Here is a 16,930-nt window from a genome sequence, read left to right on the forward strand (position 1 = left end):
GACAGCATATCTCTTAATAGAAAGATATCACTATCTATCTATCCATTCAACTGACCTTTGAACGACACTGCATATAGGGGCACCTCTCTGCTTTCCATAGTCAAAACTTTGCATTAACTTTATAGTCAGTCTTCCATATCCAAGGTTCTGCATCCTGGGACTCAACCAACTGCAGATCACTCAGTACCATTTTCTCTTATCTTACTGTCTCTTCTCACATAAATGTGCAATAAAACCTTCACATTTTATCTCTGCATTTAGTTTCCCAGAATAAAAACATGTTTTCAGTTTTTTGTGTGAAGCCAGATGTGGCCATGTAACTAGTTTTTGACAATGAAAAGAAAATAGAAATATGGTGCCTAGCCTTTGGGCCTTTGTTAGAAAGGATACACCCTTTGTTATTTTTTCTCCATTCATCATGCTCCTGCAACATTAGTGTAATGGCTTGACATCTAGTTACTATCTTGGATCATGAAGACAAGAATCACACCCTAGGGATGATAGACCATAAACTAGAAAGATGTTTTCATCTGTGAAAGCTTTTAGCTGCAAAGTTGCTACACCATCTGTGGATAACCTGTCTCTAGTTACATTTACATGAGAGTTAAGTTTTGTCTTATAGTCAGTTTGGGGATATCTGTTTCTTAGAACTAAACATAATCTTGAACACTATAAGTACATTTTGTATCCCAACCATTATTTTCTATATTTTTGTGTATTTGATTATGTATATTTATGCTATAATAAATAGGGTACATTATAGTCTTGCAAAGCAGACATATCATCAGTTTACACAAAAGAATCCTACCTATAATCATTGGAGGACTTCATGGAAAGAAGCAGTGTCTTCAATTAAAGTTTTTAAAATTCAATTTGCCAAATGAAAATCAATTTACCTACAGAGTGTCTGCAGCTACTTAGAATAAGAATATAAAAATGATAAGGAAAAAGAAAAAAATGAGCAAATAGAACACAAGCTCTGTAAGTGGTTTTAGTATTATAAATAAGTGGTCTAGTTCTGATAGAAATTATTTCATTTTTCCCCTGAAGAGCACAATCTTTCTAGGAAAAACTGATAGTTACTTAGTATTAATCTCTACGTGTCCAATTATTCATCTCTTAAAGAGAAAAAAAGAGAGGAGGAGAAGCAGAAACAAAGGGAAGAGAATGGGGGAGGAGGAGAAATAGAAGGAGGGAGAAGAAAGTGAAAGAGTTGAAGAAAGGATGAAGTTGAGATGGGGATGGGAAGGATGAAGGTAAAGAAAGTTTCACTCTATGAAATGTCGAGATGAGTTCACTCAACCAGGAGTTGCATCAGGAGAACGTCCAAACCCTTTAGAGTAGTTTTGTCTAAAAGTCCCGTTTTCCCTATTTTGTAAAATGAAAAAATACAAGCTAAGAATGACTGTGGTTCTATGACTAACTATAAAGTAGGAAAGATGTCATTATTATTACAGAATGTCTTCTGTAATGACAGAAGACAATTATCCCAGAACAGATTGATTTTCTATAAATAAGTTTATATTTATCAGAAAATCCAGAAAATTAAATTATCTCATATTGTTATTTATTTACATCATTTTTCTTATTAGTATTGAATATTTATTTATATCAATAAATATTTAGTTATATTTAAATAGTGCTTTCCTGGTAGCTCAGACGGTAAAGTGTCTGTCTATGCAGGAGACCTGGGTTCGATCCCTGGGTTGGGAAGATTCTCTGGAGAAGGAAATGGCAACCCACTCCAGTACTCTTGCCTTGAAAATCCCATGGACAGAGGAGCCTGGTGTCCATGGGGTCGCAGAGTCGGACACGACTGAGCGACTTCACTTTCTTTCTTTCTTTCCTGGTGGCTCAGATGGTAAAAAATCTGCCTGCAATGCGAGAGACCTGGACTCTATCCCTGGGTCAGGCAGATCCCCTGGAGGAGGAAATGGCAACCCACTTCAGCACACTTGCCTGGAGAATTCCATGGTTAGAGGCGTCCAGAAGGCTGCAGTCCAACAGGAGTCGCAGAGTTAGACATGACTGGAGTGACTAAGCACTAGCACTAGCTCTAGAATATTTGCAGCATATTGACCTATTATTTTGTGTTTTATTTATCCCGACAACTTTCCATCCTCTAAAGACAAATAGAAAGGTTTTTTTTTAAGCATGAAAAGAATATAAATGATCCATATGTATGACTGAATATTATATGTATTTATAATTTTAAGAACTTATTTTAATTTCTGGTAACAAAAAATAATAGTGTGTAAAAGAAAATAGATTAGAAATAGTGGTCGGACCAAGTTGAAAAAATGACAGGATAAAATGGTTTCTGTGCATTTTGTGTGACATTCGTTGTTATTCACAAAATTCTTAACAGAAGTGGAAAGAAGACAGGCCTTTACTTACATCCTACTTACTGGGATCTCCTTGAACAAATCAAGACATACGTTCAAGTTCAGAAAGAGTAAGACCCCACTCACAGGTACATGGCAGTTCAGTTCAGTCACTCTGTCATGTCCGAATCTTTGCGATCCCATGAACTGCAGCATGAGAGGCTTCACTGTCCATCACCAACTCCCAGAGTTCACCTAAGCTCATGTACAATTGAATTGGTGATGCCATCCAACCATCTAATCCTCTGTCATTTTCTTTTCCTCCTGCCCTCAATCTTTCCCAGCATCAGGGTCTTTTCAAATGAGTCAGCTCTTCACATCAGGGGGCCAAAGTATTGGAGTTTCAGCTTCAACATCAGTCCTTCCAATGAACACCCAGGACTGATCTCCTTTAGGATGGACTGGTTGGATCTCCTTGCAGTCCAAGAGTCTTCTCCAACACTAAACTTCAAAAGCATCAATTCCTCAGTGCTCAGCCCACTTTATAGTCCAATTCTCACATCCATACATGACTACTGGAAAAACCATAGCCTTGACTAGACAGACCTTTGTGACAAAGTAATATGCTTTTTAATATGCTGTCTATGTTGGTCATAACTTTCCTTCCAGGGAGTAAGCATCTTTTAATTTCATGGCTGGAATCACCATCTGCAGTGATTTTGGCACCCCCCAAAAAATAAAGTCAGCCCTGTTGCCACTGTTTCCACTCTTTCCCCTTCTATTTGCCATGGGACTGGATGCCATGATCTTCGTTTTCTGAATGTTGAGCTCTAAGCCAACTTTTTCACTCTTCTCTTTCACTTTCATCAAGAGACTCTTTAGTTCCTCTCCACTTTCTGCCATAAGAGTGGTGTCATCTGCATATGTGAGGTTATTGATATTTCTCCAGGCATTCTTGATTCCAGCTTGTGTTTCTTCCAGCCCAGCGTTTCTCATGATATACTCTGCATATAAGTTAAATAAGCAGGGTGACAATATACAGGGCAAGAAGGTACCTAATCTTTTAATATACTGTGTGATGATGTGGGAATTACACATAAAGATATGTAATATTTATTCAGGTGGAACACTTATATCAAGGAAAAGCACATACATGTAACTGAGTGGCATTTTGAACTAGGCATTTTTTTCATGTAATCTAATTTTTATTTGATCGAATAACTGACAGAAATGTAGTAATTCAGACTGCTTTAGTTTGTGGATATTTTATCAAAAATGGATGAAACAAGCCTATAAGTTTAAGGAAGACAAATGACTGTCCTTGTGACCAGTGACAAAATTTGAGCATTCAAGCACCTGTGAGAATGTGAAAACTTGTATGTATAGCACAAGCTTGATAGCATCTCAATATATAAAGCTCGTTTTTATTATATCAGCAGTGATATTAGCAAATGTTATTTTATATCATATAAGGAAACATCAACATTTTAAAATATGCATTACTTAATGACCACTGTTCTCCAAGTGATCAGTGTATGATATTTAATATTACAAAATCATGAATAAATAAATATCTATTCAAACTGTAAGATAATGGAATCAATTTTAACTTTGTAGAATCCATAATCTATCATCTTTTGAGGCATTATCAAAGAAGAATATGTACAATTATCTGAACACATTGTTAAAATACACTTCTATTTTTCTACTATATATTCATATATGGCTGAGTTTTACTTCAATTATGACAACAAATCACAAAAGTTTGAAATCAAAAGCATATATGAGAACCAGTTGTATTCTATTTAGCCAAATATAAGAGATTTTTAAAATATGTAACCAAGGCCATTTTTTACACTACAATTATTTTGTTTTGGAAAATAAAGTTATTTTTAATCAATTAGCACATTGCTTATTAATGTTTCAAATGAATTGATTTTAAGATACCCTCTTTTAATATTCAGTTAGTAAATAACAAGTGATATAAACACAGACAGAGAAGTTCTTTGAGGATTAAAACAGTCTTATGAGAATAAAGATTTTAGGACTACAGCTCAACACCATTGTTCTCTTTGGTCCATGCCTCTGCCCTTAGAGAGGACAATTTTTATTGAGAAATGACCCACATTTGCAGCTGAAGAGACATAATCATGATTATACAAAGTAGAAAGTTAAGACCAGAGAGGCCTATTTTAATGTCAAACTGTCTTATTCCTTTCAATCCAAGATGGCAGGACAGCTCCCTTAAAAATTTTGCAGATTTCTGATGTGAGTCCATTCCATGACCTAAAAGCCTATTCATGTTCTTTGTAAGATAAGAGGCGTCTGTAATCTTTGGCGACCAGATTGCTGTAAATAGTACCTAGACTTTTAAAAAGTTTTCTGCTCTGAGAGACTGTGCCAGCCACTGTTTTAAATTTTTTAGGGATCTTAAAAAAGTATATTACAGCCACACTTGATTTCATCTTTAACCTGATGCCATTTGTACGTTCTGCCTTGAAAAATGGGAATTGAGAAAGAGTTTATGTTTTCAGCCTCACTCTAATAGCTCATTTTTCTCTCTTTGTACATTATCATGCATAACTTCTAGCAACCGATTGATGCCTTTATCACATTCCAGGAAATCATCTTACCAAGGTCTTAGTGTATTATACTCACATTTCCTATCTTCAACTATACAACAGGACCTACTTTTACCATTTGTTGCTGAACTATATAATGTGTGTCATTATTTATGTTTTGTTTTAATTTCTTTTTGCATTTTAAAGTCTTTGCTAACAATTCCTTTGATTTTTTTCCATGGCTTCCATTTTTTTTTTTCTTTCCAAACACAAAACCTGATTCCAAAGCTAGTAATTTTAAGAGAATTTTTTTTTTTACAACAGTGCACTACTCCTAGAATCAGTTTCTGTAATATAATTTGTTTTATGTATGTCAGTAATACTACATGAACTATTTAGATAGTAGGTGAAAACTCAAACAATTTTAAACATTTTATTTTTCTTATATTATTTTCATAGAAATGTATAGTCTAAATAACTCAGAGTATATTTGCAATGGATACTTTTGTATGTCCATTTGTGAGCTCAGGGATATTTTACTAATAGAAATGGCTTATCTGAGATTTTTCTGCTGATGCCAAAGCAATGTACTAGTTACTAAAATAAGCATGCTTCATTTTATTATATGCCTCTAAGAGATATTAGTAATTTATTAAATAAATATTTTAATTAACTCAGAAAATATTTTAATATGGTTTCTTTAAGCTTTTTCACTCTTCTATATTAAATTTTTTATTGGTTTATGAAGAAATTCAGAAAACCTACATTCCATTTGGCTTCTAAAATTTAATAATTGAAATGCAATAATCATGGTTTAAATGTCAATATTAGAATAGTTAATATGGAATATGAATTTTGTTTCTTCATTGACTCAGTGATTCAATGAAAAGACCATATGTACTGATTATTTAGACTTATGTCTGCAGACTTTAAATAGATTTTTATTCTATATGTTCTTGCTGCCTATTAACTCAAATATTCCTCCTTTGAAACAAAGCTTATAAATGTGAAGTATGTTCATGTAAGTACACACAAAAATTATATACATAAATTATGTGAGTATAAATTATTTTCCTTGAATTTTAGAAATAAGTATAATTAATCTGAAGCCTAGGAAATTTCTAATTAAACAGTATTTGACAATTAAATAGTATAAAATTCTAGTGATCTATGAAAAGAGACATGAAAGCTCAACATTCAGAAAGGTAAGATCATGGCATCTGATCCCATCACTTCATGGCAAATAGATGGGGAAACAGTGGAAACAGTGGCCAACTTTATTTTGGGGGTCTCCAAAACCACTACAGATGGTGACTGCAACTGTGAAATTAAAAGACACTTACTCCCTGGAAGGAAAGTTATAACCAACCTAGATAACACTTTAAAAAGCAGAGACATTACTTTGCCAACAAAGGTCCACCTGGTCAAGGCTATGGTTTTTCCAGTGGTCATGCATGGATGTGAGAGTTGGACTATAAAGAAAGTTGAGTGCCAAAAAATTGATGGTTTTGAAGTGCGGTGTTGGAGAAGACTCTTGAGAGTCCCTTGGACTGCAAGGAGATCCAACCAGTCCATCCTAAAGGAGATCAGTCCTGTGTGTTCATTGGAAGGACTGATGTTGAAGCTGAAACTCCAATACTTTGGCCACATGATGTGAAGTGCTGACTCATTTGAAAAGACCCTGATGCTGGGAAAGATTGAGGGCGGGAGGAGAAGGGGATGATGGAGGTTGAGATTGTTGGATGGCATCACAACTCAATGGACATGATTTTGGGTAAACTCCAGGAGCTGGTGATGGACACGGAGGCCTGGCGTGCTGTGATCCATCAGGTTGCAAAGAATTGGACATGACTGAGCAACTGAACTGAACTGATGAAAAGAGACAGAAAATATTCCATTTGCTATAAATCTAGAAAACGTCAATTCAGTTGGTATTATTTTTCCAAAATAATGTCATCAACATATCAAAAATCTCTGAAGAAAGTTAAGAAACCAAAAAATAAAGAAGGAAAAGTTAAATAAAATACTAGCACACTGATAAGATAATGTGAACATATTTGTAAACTTGGGCAAATTCTGGGAGATGGTGAGGGACAGGGAGGCCTGGCACGCTGCAGTCCATGGGGTCTCAGAAAGTTAGACACAACTGGATGACTGAACAGTGACAACAAATGCTAAGGTAATGTAAATAATATTTTAAAACACAACTTTGCCTCAAGCTCACAAGCCATAGCTATTATCCAAGAAATTTTCATTGCAGATTCTTTCAAATGGAAATATGAAAATATCCTATTTACATCCTCACTGTCCATTTTAGTCATCTTTCAAAACTACACAATCTTTTTGCTACCCCTATCCTTCCAGAGATGCCTCTGTGGACAAGTTTACTGTGACCTTCTTATTGGTAAATCTTATCCCCTCATGTGCTTTCTTAGCTGTTTGATCACTCTTTTCTCTGTAACACTAATTTCTCAGTATTCTTCTTAACACTCTATTCTTGTTTTCCTGAAACTTTTCTAGGCAGTCATGCTTGTTCAAGTTCTCTACCTTTGTTCTTCTTAAGCCCCGGGACACTTTGAGTTCAGTATTTTCTCCCCTGAATTTTCACTCCATACATAATCCCTGGGGGATATTTTTTCTTTATGAAGTTCCAAGAATGAATTACATTATGCTGATTCCCAAGTCTATATAGCTAGCTTCAAATTTTTCCCAAAGTGGAACTACTAATTAGATGACAGTAGCAGACAGAGTTGTCAATAGAATATTGAATGAGATATTAAAAAAATCTAGCAAGAATAATGAAGTAATTATCTTTTTATAGGAACTGATGTTAATGTAAGACAAAAGCTAGGATGATGGCTGCTGTCTACTGGGTCTGTAGGATTGAAGGAGGATTACTTTGATGATAGAGTATTTTACTATTTTGATGAAAACAGCTGGAAGGAGGGAAATATTGAAAATACAATAGACTGTCAATTACAAATGGAACAAAATTCCTACAAAGGAAAGAAAGAACAGGAGCATATCACACAGCTGGATAAACTGGACCTGGGCAAAAAGAGGTGCATCATTTTCTTAAAAACAAAAGAGATTAAAATTTTAAATGACTGATTATATAAAGCCTTTATTATAGACCAAGAGTAGGCATGGATTTCTCATCCTCAACACTAGGTATATTCTATAATGTGATTTTTTTTCCTCACTTAGCTATATCACATTTTCCATCTCGATCATGAATATAATAATTATATTTAATCATTTTTAATTATTGTTAAGATTATAAAAATGGGAACCCTACAAATAATCTATTTATAAACAATATAAGTCATAATTAAGCAACTATGTGGTAAATAAAATGAAGTTTTTAGCATATATTTTTGAGGTAGCTTTGCTATTTACCACAGTATTTTTATGTGCTATCATTCTATTCAGAATAACTTATGATGATAAGAGAGCAAGGAATGGATCAACATCAATTCAATAAGTATTTCATTAGTTAAGGGCTTCCCTATGGCTCAGATAATAGGGTCTGCCTACAGTGCCTGAGATCTGGGTTTGATCCTTGAGTCTGGAAAAAGTCCTGGAGAAGGAAATGGCAACCCATTCCAGTATTCTTGCCTGGAAAATCCCACGGATGAAGAAGCCTGTATAATAGGCTCCAGTTTCATCCACCTCATTAGAACTGATTCAAATGTTTCTTTTAATGGCTGCGTAATACTCCATTGTGTATATGTACCACAGCTTTCTTTTGGACTCTGTGGGAGAGGGTGGGATGATTTGGGAGAATGGCATTGAAACGTAAATCATATAAGAAATGAATTGCCAGTCCAGGTTCGATGCAGGATACTGGATGTTTGGGGCTGGTGCACTGGGACCACCCAGAGGGATAGTACAGGGAGGGAGGAGGGAGGAGGGTTTAGGATGGGGAACACATGTATACCCATGGTGGATTCATGTTGATGTATGGCAAAACCAATACAATATTGTAAAGTAATTAACCTCCAATTAAAATAAATAAATTTATATTAAAAAAATAAAAGAAGCCTGGCAGGCTATGGTCCATGAAGTTGCGAAGAGTCAGACATGTCTGAGCAGCTTCGCTTTCTTTTTTCTTTCCTTTCATTAGTTAAACATGTACGTATTTTCAAAATATGACTCAAAATTATTTTAGTATTGCAAACTTTTAGTAACAGCAAATTCTAATGGTTAACTATCAGTGGCCCTGTAAAAGAAACTGAAAAACATGCCCACATTTCTGAACTGCAATAGAACATTGAATTCTAATTCAATTGGCTATATCATATGGACCCAGGTTGAATTATGTGTATATTTTTAATAGTAATACTACATGAATACAGTCACCAGTATTTCATTTTAAACACAACAGTTTGGTTTTATCTCTGTTGGAATTAGAATTGTGGAAGCTAGCTGCTTTTTATATATAATAAAGATTGGAAAACACCAAGCAAAGGAATACTGACTTATGCATAGTAAAGATTGGAAAACTCTGGTCAAAGGAATCCTTTTCTTAGAAAGTCTGGGGAAATTTCACACTGTTGATGTATGCCTACCATGGGGATGAAGAAAGACATGTTAAATTAAAAACAACCAAGGTTTAAAAAAAGCACAGTATATTATTCTGCATATTCTATTAATATTGACACTTGTCAACTGAATAAGGTGACTGTCTTCAAAGAAGAAAGCCAAAATATTTTAACTGAGTACACATTGGAATACAGGGTTCAATCATCATACAATTAGCCTAACCCAGTCATTGCCTCAACAGATAAATTAATGTGGAGTATCCCTGAAGTCTTCCTGAAAGTCACATAACCCTATCATCTAAAGTCATAATTTCTTGGTGGTACAGTGGCAAAAAATACACCCACCAACACAGGAGACACAGAGATGAGGGTTCGATCCCTGGGTGAGGAAGATCCCCTGAAGGAGGAAATGGCAATCCACTCTAATATTGCTGCCCGGTAAATCCCACAGACAGAAGAGCCTGGTGGGCTACAGTTCATATGGTCGCAAAGTGGGACATGACCGAGTGACTGAACCCATAGGCACACAAAGTCATGATTTTCCAAGAAAGCTATGTAAGAATCCGGACTCTCATATTAAAGATAACATAAATTGAAGCTGTTTTGCCTGCATTTCTCAAATATATCAACAAAAACATTGAGTCAAAAATATGTAAGTTAAAACTAATAATCACACAAATAATAAAAGTGAATAACTTTCATTGATTTGAATACTAGAACTTTTAGTCATCAAGGAAGAAATAATGTTTGAAAGTAGTGACATGGATGACTCTTTTAAGCTAAATTGTGCTTACCAATATATCCTTGATGTTGTTGTCTTTGTTGTTGCTCAGTCACTCAGTCATGTGTGATTCTTTGTGACCCCATGGACTGCAGCACACCAGGCTTCCCTGTCCTTCACTATCTCCTGGAGCTTGCTCAAACTCGTGTTCTTTTGGTCAGTGATGCCATCCAACCATCTCATCCTCTGTCACCCCCTTCTCCTCCTGCCCTCAGTCTTTTCCAGCATAAGGGATTTTTCCAATGAGTTAGCTCTTTGCATCAGGTGGCCAAAATACTGGAGCTTCAGCTTCAGCATCTGTCCTTCCAATGAATATTCAGGATTGATTTTCTTTGGGATTGACTAGTTTGATCTCCTTACTCTCCAAGGGACTCTCTAGAGTCTTCACCAGCACCACAGTTTGAAAGCATCAATTCTTTGGTGCTTATCTATGGTTTAAATAACCTGATGAAGTTTACCTAGATGATCTGTAGATCTCTTGGATGGTTAGAAAGATGAAGGTATAAATCCTGTCTGTAACCATCTACTAATCATATGTGTTGAGTTAATGGCATCAATGAACCCCAATTCATCGTCTATAAAGTGGAGATAATAATTCCTACCTTTGTGATACATTATAATAATTACCAGTAATACATAGTCACAGAAATGTGTTATCAATTGTTAAAATAAATCTATTAATAGAGAAAAGTTTATACTATACAGAATATTTCATTTATTTTTAGATCATTGTGAATTAATTTTAATAAGTGAAACAGTATTTTAATATCTCCTTTTTTTGCTATCTTTTCTACTCTATATCTTTCTCTTCTGATGAGTTTACTTCCAGAACTATTTCAAATCACAGGTATCAACATTCAGTCCCCTTTAACTTTATCTTGCACTTCAGATTCCGTGTTTCCTCCTGTATCCATTTTTCTATTTCTTATCTATTCTATTTTTTTCATAACTGACCAACTGGAAAAGCAGGTTAAAGTCTGGCACCTATAATACTACTTCAGCTTTCTTTTGAGCAACTGCTGTCTCTCATTTCTCAGAATTCTATTGCATCAAATCTAACATGTACCATTTCGTCTTTATCCCAGATGCATGTTTTTAGCTATCATTTTTCAAATCTAGCATTACTTTTCTTCATTGGAAAGATATACACACTTTCATTTCCTGCCATTTTTCTCTGTTCCTATGCTAAATGAAATGTCAGCTTTATTTAACTGTTGAGCCAAATGTTAATAATAGCAGCAATAATCATATTATCATAATTTTCATAAAATAATAATTATAGTGTACACCTTTGCCATATTTACTATGTAGCAGCCACTTATCTAAGCATCTAGCTTTCAGCTGTGAAAAAGTACTGCTTGACTCAGACATCCTTCCCTAGAACTACCACATTTCATTCTCAAAGCCTTTAATAACACCATGCTCTGGGCAACTTCTACCAACAGCTCAGCAGTAGTATACAGGCTTCTGTCTTCTGTCCTCTCAAAAGAATAAAGCCTGTTTGCTCGATTTCAGTGATTCATCAAGGGACATCGAGTAGAAACAATAGATTCATCTTCAACTATAGATTAAAAAGGAAATCCAAACCAAGATTGAAGCAGAAGAGGTTTTTATTTGGCAGTGAACACGGATTTTGTCAAAAGAAAGAGAAAGGAGACATGACTCTCATTTTGTCCCTTAGTTTTTAAAATCAATATGCTGTGGTATTCTAAACCAATCAATAAGTTTCATCTTTATCTTTGTAGAATACAATGCGTTTCAATGAATTTTTCTAATGGGGAAATAAGAAACATATAAATAAATAAAACCTGAGGTAGAGTTCTCTTTTTTGTTTTGTTTTTGGTTCATAAACACTCTTTGGATATCAGCCTAGAGACTAGAAGCATGCTGTGTTACAATTGTGTACCTCAAAGAAGCAAACTAACAAACAGAAGAAACTGTATGCGAGAGGATTTTCAAAGAGGAGGAGACAAACACAATTTCCTAAAACTCACAGAAGCTTAGCTGCTGTGGAAGTCTTTAATATAGAAAACGGAGTTCTAAGACTGTACTTTCTTATTCTTTGAGAACTTACATGAGACTTTAATGCTCTTTTTTTTTTTTTTTTCCTTACACAAACACTACCTTGAAGCAACTGTAGATAATCCCTAGAGATGTATTTTAGGTACTGTATGTGCAAATAGTTTCTTGGAGCTTTGTTAGTGGATTAGTTTAAATAAACTAGCCTATAGTTTATGGTTTAATACTTTCAGTATAGGTAAGCCAGTACGGCATAGTAAGGAATACTGATAGTACACATTCAGATAAATTATAATCTCCTGGAAAAAAAAATATTTACAACATTATTTACTGGAGATAAATCTACTACCATTGTTGGGGGAAAATAAGGTACATGTGGAAGAATAATTTTATTACTGCAATTGGTCGTCGTTGTAGGGACTTTTTGTGATAGTCACTCAGTGATATCCAACTCTTTGCCACCCCATGGATTATGACCCTCCAGGTTCCTCTGTCCATGGAATTCTCCAGGCAAGAATAGTGGAGTGGGTAGCCATTCCCTTCCCCAGAGGCTCTTCCTGACCCAAGAATTGAACCCCGTTCTCATATTGCAGACATATATTTTACTACCTGAGCCACCGAAGAAACCCTTTTTGAATGTAATAAAATCTGCTTCTTCTGTTTATTTTGATTTAAATGATGTTGGGTTTAATTTAGCAGTGTTGGCTGCAGTATAAATATATGCATGTCAATTTATATGAAATAATACATTTGTATATAGTATGGACATATGATATGCTTTTTCATATATAATATACAATTATAAATGATCAATCCATATTGTATGTAACATATAGAATTTGGACATGGAAAAACAGACTGGTTCCAAATAGGAAAAGGAGTGCGTTAAGGCTGTATATTGTCACCCTGCTTATTTAACTTATATGCAGAGTACATCATGAGAAACACTGGACTGGAAGAAACACAAGCTGAAATCAAGATTGCTGGGAGAAATATCAATAGGCTCAGATATGCAGATGACACCACCCTTATGGCAGAAAGTGAAGAGGAACTAAAAAGCCTCTTGATGAAAGTGAAAGAGGAGAGTGAAAAAGTTGGCTTAAAGCTCAACATTCAGAAAATGAAGATCATGGCATCCAGTCCTATGACTTCATGGGAAATAGATGGGGAAACAGTAGAAACAGTGTCAGACTTTAGTTTTGGGGGGGGGGCTCCAAAATCACTGCAGATGGTGACTGCAGCCATGAAATTAAAAGACGCTTACTCCTTGGAAGAAAAGTTATGACCAACCTAGATAGTATATTAAAAAGCAGAGACATTACTTTGCCGACTAAGGTCCATCTAGTCAAGGCTATGGTTTTTCCAGCAGTCATGTATGGATGTGAGAGTTGGACTGTGAAGAAGGCTGAGTGCTGAAGAATTGATGCTTTTGAACTGTGGTGTTGGAGAAGACTCTTGAGAGTCCCTTGGACTGCAAGGAGATCCAACCAGTCCATTCTGAAGGAGATCAGCCCTGGAATTTCTTTGGAAGGAATGATGCTAAAGCTGAAACTCCAGTACTTTGGCCACCTCATGAGAAGAGTTGGCTCATTGGAAAAGACTCTGATGCTGGGAGGGGTTGGGGGCAGGAGGAGAAGGAGACAACAGAGGATGAGATGGCTGGATGGCATCACTGACTCGATGGACGTGAGTCTGAGTGAACTCCAGGAGCTTGTGATGGACAGGGAGGCCTGGCATGCTGCTATTCATGGGGTCACAAAGAGTCGGACACGACTGAGCGACTGAACTGAACTGAACTGAATATATGCCTAGTATATAATTCGAATCTTACAATGCTCAATGATATTGAGTTGAAACTTCACCACTACCACCACCTCTGTTAATTCAGGAAGTAAGGTTGGAAGATATTTTGAAGAGTGTTAAAAATTATTTTGGTAGCCAGAAACTCGTACATCGAATAGTTGGCCTGCTTTGAGAGCAGTTATTTTGAAACATAAGCACAGGGCAGAAATACTTTTATTAAGCATCTTTCTATGCTAGATTAGCCCTTATTATCGTGGTGGAGGCATTGATTTCAATTATAAACCCCATTCCCCAAATAAAAATTATCCCTGAAACTCTAAGCCATCTGTGATTTCTTATCTTTAATGAGTTAGCTTCTTTAATTCTTGGGCTTCCGTGGTTGCTCAGCTGGTAAAGAATCTGCCTGCAATGTAGGAGACCTGGGTTTGACTCCTGGGTTGGGAAGATCCCCTGCAGAAGAGCTGCTATCCACCCCAGTATTCTGGCCTGGAGAATTCCATAGACTATCTATGTGGTCACAAAGAGTCAGACAAAACTGACCAACTTTCACTTAACTTCAGTCCTTAATTTTCACAGATACTAATGAAAAAATGGAAACCTCCACTCTGCTATCCAATTTTCTCACCTGTGCTAACTTACTGAAGATAGTGTCTACCTAGTCCTCGTGACTATCGATACCAACAACTAATGAGATTTTACATTTTAAAAAATGTATGAAAACACAAAATAAACTTCTTTAATATTAAATAAATAAAATTATACCTTATTTTAAAAATGTAGATTTTAAGGATATGATGAAGGACAAAAAATTATGATGTGCCATGCTTAAACTCACAATTGGTGGAGAGATAGAGAAGGACAAGGAATTTACGTGTAGTACGGTAAGTGGAAGGCAGATATATGAAGCTTGTACTACATGACAATGTGATTGAACATGTAGTTTAAATTTGAACAGAGAAAAGAAAAGGTTTACCAAAAGGACCAGTAATCTGATCGTTTTGGTACATTAAATGAAAGAAAAAAAAGGATAGAAAGTATAACAGAGGGAATAATATAGACAAAGGTTTTATAGAACAAAGCGATACAGTGGGTTTGGTGCTATTAAAGATAGAGTGCACAGAATTTGAGATGATGTAGATCACTGGTGAAGGACATGTTGACAGGTAAGCATAGGAAAGATCATGACCGTCTCAGGCAGAGAGCTGTGAGGAAAGATTATTTATTTATTTATTAGGTAATCTTATAACCAGTCATGGGCTTCCCTGGTGGCTGGCTCAGTGGTAAGGAACCTGCTTGCAATACAGAAGACATGGGTTTGAGTCCAAGGTTGGAAAGACCTCCTGGAGAAGGAAATGGCAACCGACTCCAGTATTCTTGCCTGGAAAATACCATGAACAGAGGTGCCTGATGAGCAAGAGTCAGTGGCATCACAAAAGAGTTGGACACGGCTTAGGGACTGAACAGTATGTGCATTGAGATGAAAATCTGCTGAGAGATCAAGGCTGATGTGTATTTCTTTTTTTCCTACTGGAAGTCCTTAAAAGAGAAAAAAAACACTGAAATTAAAGTTTTTAATTCCCTTTTTACTTTGGATTAGGTAAATGACCACAGTCAGGTATGAATCAAATAATAGCATTTGCTCTGATTTATATTTTTTCACATCTACTGCTTTTCTTCTCAATATGAGTTTGTTCCAAGGCTATGATCACATGCTTGTTAAAAGTTCATTATAGGTATTTGCTATTGCCATTGTTTTAAGTAGTGTCTGACTCTTCGCAATGCCATGGAACCCAAGAGGCTCCTCTGTCTGTGGGATTTCTCAGACAAGAATACTGGAGTGTGTTGCCATTTCCTTTTCCAGGGGATATTCCCCATCCCAGGACTGAAACCCTGTCTGCTGCTTGGCAGGCGAATCTTTACCACTGAGACACCAGGGAAATACCCATTATAGGATATATTCTGGCAACTCTGTTGCATCTCTCTATCTATATGTACACACACACACACACACACACACACACACACACACACACTTCAAAAACGTGTTTGCTAAATAATCAATACTCAATGAACAGGTGTAACTTTTCTCACTGTTACCACCCAGTTTCTACTATCAGCCATTCTGATCTTGTTCTGAATATCTTCTAAATTTGTTTGTTGGATCACTGTTTTTGCACAAAGCTGGATTTTATAATCTCATTACCTTTGAATGGAAATAACGATACCTTTTGAGGGGTCTCAGCTCTAAACAAATCCCCAGATTCAATAACCACAAACATTTTAAAACCTTTCTAAATATTCTTTGTAAACTATGGCTCAGGAAATTACAATTAATCAGTTTACCTTTAATATCATGTGGGCGGCATTTTGAAGCCAGTAACTGCAAATTAGGGTAGTAGGAAGATTAAGAGACTGAGAAGAACTGTGATGAGTGATGGTGCTCACTAGTGCACTTCAGCTGGCTATTAATTAGACAGTGCTACCTCCTAATGGTTTAGTTTCTAATCAAAATAGTAGAAAAACAAACTCTTGACTTTCCAACCTAGTAAGGCTATTGTAAACATTAAAATTACAATACAAATAGATTATCTTTAATGAAAGCATTTGTAACCTGCAATGATAATTAAATATTAAAAAAATGTGTTATTAAAGTATTGGTTTTGCTTTTGCAACCTGATGATTCATTAATTTGGTTTGTTTACTGCAATTAATTCCTTTTTCACTATTAAATTCTATTGACTGTAATTAAATTTATTTAAAAGACATTTTTATTTCCCACTGTGGCTGCTTTTTTTTTTTTTTTTTGTCTCAGGCAACATGATTAGGATTAGAACTATTTTTTTTTTCCCATTAAGTTTCTATAATTGACCTAATATTGGAGACCAGTTCTTTGCTTCT

This window comes from Capra hircus, chromosome 20, assembly GCF_001704415.2.
Source record: "Capra hircus breed San Clemente chromosome 20, ASM170441v1, whole genome shotgun sequence".
NCBI classification, from domain to species: domain Eukaryota; kingdom Metazoa; phylum Chordata; class Mammalia; order Artiodactyla; family Bovidae; genus Capra; species Capra hircus.